Here is a 6,000-nt window from a genome sequence, read left to right as displayed (position 1 = left end):
AAATTTAAGCAACAATTCACCATTAACACCCCATTCCAACATCAAAACCCCAACACTCATTCAAATCAACAATCAAACGCACACGAGATCAAATTACTAATATAACATGCCCTCAAATCATCTCATAATGAATCATAAACATTCAAGTAAGTTCAAATTGAAGAGAACATAAATAAATGGAGAGAGCCTACCTCAAGGTTGAAGAATCATTTAAAAAAAAAACTATCAATTGCACACTCCACCAATGTCCACATGAATTGGACGTCAACAAGACTCCACCAATACAAATCAATGCATTCACCCACAAAATCTCCCTTCAAGGACCTCAAGATCTCAACATCTCCCAAATGCCCATGAAGAAGGTTTGGAGGAGAGAAAAAGAAAAATACACTAAGTGTTGAAAAATGACGCTCAATTACCCACTATAAATTCACTTTGAAGTGGGATGTAAAATAATAATAAAATCAAATTAAAATCCCATAATCAAATAAACCCTATGATAAATCATTTAATTTATATTATTGCTAACACAAATAACACATATTGTGCATTTAAATATAGAATTACTATTACATGTGCACATTAAATAACAAAAATACACAAATGACTAACCATGCTCATACAATCATTATTGGCTGACTCAACATGGTAAATAGATATAAAAAAGCTACCAACTACAATAGTCGAGACAAATCATAAAATAATTAGATCAAGGGAATTGCCCTAATCAAGGGGCATGGGTTTAGGCTCAAGTATTCGGCCAATGAGTTATCTCCCGTTAACCACCATTGGGGAATGTAGGCACACTCAGACCTATGAAGCCAAGTGGAGTCAATGCCATGTACCTATTATCACTGAAACATTCACACATCAAGTGTACTTGCTCATGCATATATATACACACACACTCACACTCAAATAAACTCAAATCATTGAATGGGAAACTTATCGTATGCCTCTCGTAAACGAGTGATAAAATATCGCCCCTTTCACACATAATTATCAATTAACACCATAATAATAATAATTTAACCTAATTAACTGCATTAAATAACATCATCAATATTTTACCTTTGCAACACTAAGCATATAACTATATTCCCCAAACAAGGTCAACATCCTCACATCGTTAGTAACATGATATCTCTCACCAAATCAAAATAACATAAACATGATTCATTACTTTTAAATCAATTGATTTAGTAAACATCATTTATTCCATTCTAATCATTACTCAAATCAACATTTCACATATGATAATACCAAATCATGAAATAGGTCCATCTTGATCATCAAAATACATTAGGTCTAGCTCATGCCATATTAACCACCCAATGAATCAAGTATCCAACAATCAAGAAATGGTCCTCACAACCAAGCCCAAGAAGAAAGCACACATCTCAATGCATCAATATAATCAAATCACCGTGAAATAGTCAAACACATCACCGGTCTCAGGATAGTCACAAACATATCAAAACTAAGCATAAGATAGCACTCAAAATCACATACACTGCAATAATGAAAAATCCAAAGAAAGATCAAAGCACTAAAAAAAGGTCCACATCTAAACATCAAAAGATACAATCCATGGCCATTAAGCCAAGTCCACAAAAGAAAGTATGAAATTTAGAAAGCAGATAGGAGGGCATTACAGTTTTATTAATGAGATGAATGTTGGTTGAAAGTATATTGTACCTAATGTTGTACCTAGCAAGTTTGACTCTGTAGGCGCTTCTCTCAGGCCGTCCATGCTTATTTATGGCAGATTGAAGACTTTTTGGGCCTGACAGAGGACAATTAGATGCTATTCTTGCAGGGATTATCCCTTTTTAAGGGATTGTTGCTTTTCCTAGTTTTGAGTGGCATTTTCAGACATGTAACCATTTGATCAATCCATCAGATTTGATACTCTCTTTTTTGTAACCTAACCCTAGCTGGTTAGAGTTTCTAAACCTAGTGTTCCATCTAAGTTACGCCTAATCTATAAAGGCAAATTTTGTATCTCTTTCTAAGGGTTCTTCTCCCTTTGCTCTTGTAGTTTTTTGTGTTTTCTACAACTGTAAATCACCTTGCCTTCATGTTAATAGATCATTTGTTCTTACCTTATCTCTATTGTTGAATACAATGTGTGTTGTGCACCTCTTATTCTACAATCTTTCTTCATTTTGTCTTCTAATTTCATCTGTGTTAATTTTCCTATATGTGTTGTTTGTGGATATCTCTCAATCCCTCTCAACATCTAGCTAGGTTCTAATGTCTCTTCTTTTCTTTGGAGATAGTTGTTGGACTGAGATTTGTGTATATCTTTGGGTGGTTTATTGACGTCTTATGCATTCACAAGCAGGGGAAGAAACATAATTCAATCTAGGTACATCACCTCTTTTCCCTTTCAACATTTCCTTCTCCCCTTTTCCCCTGTAAGTTGTTAGGATAGGTTTAGAAGTAGCATTTGGAGTGATGGGTTGATCCAACCCTGCATCCTGATTGATATGGAAGTCAACCTTCTCCAGAGACACAACCTCACATGTGTAAGGTCCCACACTTGGAGGTTGTTTCCATGTTTCACAAGGTTGTGGAGCACTAGTGTTCAACAAGGGTTGTGCAAAATTTTGTGACAACAATTATCACTTTGACTCAAGCCATAAGATTAAAACACATGTCATAATATTATGTCATCCTATGTTCACCTTGGCCTATATAACAAAGGGGTACCCTTTGTAATCTCATATCATATAATTAATTATGTCTAAGTATCATTTGCATCCTTTATAGAATAGCACCAATCTCTGATCATTGATCTCTCTTGTACTTTAATGAAGTGCCTAGATCTTAGATGTGTATAATCTTCAACCAGTTTTGCTTGGTATAGAGCTTCTACACCAAATCTTGCATGGTTTTAGAGCTTGTAAGATTGCTTATCGTTAATCTTATTTGAGAGATCTAGATTTCAAATAATGGTCGATATTAAAAATTTGAATATTCTCTTCTCTTGCACCAAATGGTGGCTTGGAAAATTAGAAAAAAATGATAGAAATATTAGATTTGTGGATTTTCCTCTTTGTGGCTTTATATTGTAGGTCAAAATTAGAGCTTGATAGTGCAAAACTGAGCTCATCGTTATGTTTAGAGGTTTGAGAAAGTTATGTTTACCTTTTGTTTCATATAAATTGGACATCGGAGGCCAAATTTATGAGGGTGTGAAGCTGGGAGGTTGCTAGATCCAAAAGGTAGTAGCCATTTTCAAGCATTTTGGGTCAAAACCAACCTTTTCATCACACTCAAAAAGTCTAAGAACTCGAGGATCAATTTCCAAGTCATCAAAATTGGGGCACTTTTCTTGGGGCCCTAAAAAAATTCCCCTCCCCAACCATATGGATCATTTTGGATAATATTTTATAAAATATTTTAGATTTTGCTAGCACAAGCATTGGTGACAATGCAAGTATTGTTTGAGTGCAAAATTTTATATTTTAAAATATGTTTTTTTAAATCTTAATTAAATAAAAATTAAGTGCATGTTGCAAGTATAGCTCTGCAAAGCACATACCATGCACTAGCACCAACAAGCCAATTGACACTTCTCTACTCGCTAGCAAGTGCAACAAAAACCCATATACAGACCCCATTATTGACATTGCACTTTAAAATTGTGGCTAGGAATATTCCTTGATGACCACAAGATTTCGCCTACATTAACCATTCAAAGAATTGTTGGCAACAACAATGAAGGGAAACTGAGAGGGGGGCTGAATTAGTTTTCACCAGATTAAACAATTTAAACACACTATTTACATAGTTCATTTTCAACTCAATTCAAGGAGTACTGAATTCACCTTGTTCTTAGTTCTTTTCAATTAGATTTGAGATTGAGCCAACTGGATCCATTCTCCTTTCAAATATAATCATTGGCGATACACTTATTTCCTAGTTTGCATGCATAAACTTCTAAACCCTATTTTCAATCATTACATTTTTGTGAACTCGACATATCTTATGCTTACTCTAATTTCCATCCTCATATCTACTTTGTATGCATTTCATTTATTCATATTTGCAATCATTTTAAAAATATATCATTTATGTACTCACATTACATAAATTTAGAGATCTAAATAAAAAAAAACCTTAATATTTTGATGAAATTGACTTGTGGGTTGCATTATTTTTTTATTTATATGCTTTTTTTAAGGGGTAAACATAAATAAACATAAATATGATGCATACCACAACATGGTGATTTACGTAGGGAAAACCTTTTTGGGAGAAAAATGCCACACTCCAAAAGCTGCCCAATACATTATTCAAAAAACAACAATAGATTACAATATACTTGCAGAACAAGCTTCTCACGAGAGTATTACCAACAGAGATCTAGAGGCAACTCAACAACTATCAGAATCAGATAATACATCACAATTACCTTGCTGTAATACAATGCCCTTATAATATAGGGTTGCCTTCTAGAGAAAATAAAGCCATAAAATATCCACCGTTAGATTTATGACCTAATGATAAATTGTCAAGATTTACAATGATAAGTTACACATAAAATGTGGCTTTATCAACTATCAATAATTCTATAAGCACTTCCACTGTACACAAAATGCACTAGTAGGAAAAATCAAATATTCCTTATCTATCATACAAAATGCACTTCAATACTTGTGTGTGTTTTAGCATTCTAAATGCACTAGAAGAGAGTGTCGTTAGCTTATGTTCATTGGGTAAGGAACCTCCCTTCTCAAATAGAAAGAAGAACAAAAATAGTAAGTAAATTGAGGCAAATGTGAGTACTTCCAAGGCTAATACTAGGAATAAAGTTAAGCCTAAGGTTGAGACCTTTTCTAGGAGCAAGGCTTCAACTTCTAAAGGGGATAAGATCTATTGTGAGAAGATCTACAAGAAAGTGAAGTTGTGTAAGAGCTCGAGGTTGGTTGTGAATAATGTTGGATCTAAACCTATTAAGATTAGTGAAAGCATCAATTGCTTTGAGGTGATGAATGAGCCTTATTCAATGGACATAGAAACCATGGATAATTTGTTTGTAGATTTGTTTAACGATGATAAAGTCATTAGTCATATGATTTTTGTTCTCATTATGAAAACGATATCGAACTTTTGGCTACATATAGGATAAGGTGGACACTTTGGAGACTAAGGTCAACAAGGTTCTTTTGTTCGATAACAAGGTAATGCATATATTTGCTACCACTCTCATGTTTCTACTAATTGTTATTAGTGAGAAAAGGAAAATAATTGTTATGTTTTTTCTAATAGCCTTGATTAGAAAAAGATGAAGAAGAATAATGATTTTAAATAAGATCTATTTAGTTTCTTTTTTGAGGATTATGTGAATGTCTCTACCCCCCAAGGATTGTCTTAAATCTATGTTGTTTGTTTGGTTGTTTGAGTGTTGTTTATGTCAACACTATACTTGTTTGTCTTTTTCTTAATTTTTCCTTTCTAGTATATTTCTTTGTTGCTGCCTCTAAGCTTGCTTTGTAATAGTGTTCGAAGCCTAATTTCCACTTTATCTAATAAAGAACATAACATGCACTAAGTTGGCTCACAAGGGCTAACAACGTGTTCAATAAGGTAGGAATTCAAATTTGATATTTTAAAAGTTCAAAGATTAGATCTACAACAACAAAAGTAACTTAGGTTAGGTTCATGCTTTTGAATCTAATATAGTGTGACAAGTGATAAATCTAAAAATTTAGAGTAAATCTTTAGAGGTTGGTTATAAAGAGGTACAAAATATATATCATCATAAGCTAAATTTATATTAAAAATAACACTTGTAATATTAAATATAAAACACTAATCAGAATGGATCTAAAATATAAAAGAAAGAAGCACAAGCATACAATTTTTATCATAACAGACCCTATAAATAACCATAACTTTCTGATTTATTTTTGAATAGTTTCACTTCTAAAAATAACCTACTAGTTTTATTTGATATTTATCTCCAATATAGCTTTTCTATTTTAAAAC

The sequence above is a fragment of the Cryptomeria japonica genome, chromosome 9 (genome assembly GCF_030272615.1).
Source record: "Cryptomeria japonica chromosome 9, Sugi_1.0, whole genome shotgun sequence".
Taxonomy (NCBI): Eukaryota; Viridiplantae; Streptophyta; class Pinopsida; order Cupressales; family Cupressaceae; genus Cryptomeria; species Cryptomeria japonica.
The sequence above is the reverse complement of the archived record's forward strand: the minus strand, read 5'-3'. Positions refer to the sequence as shown.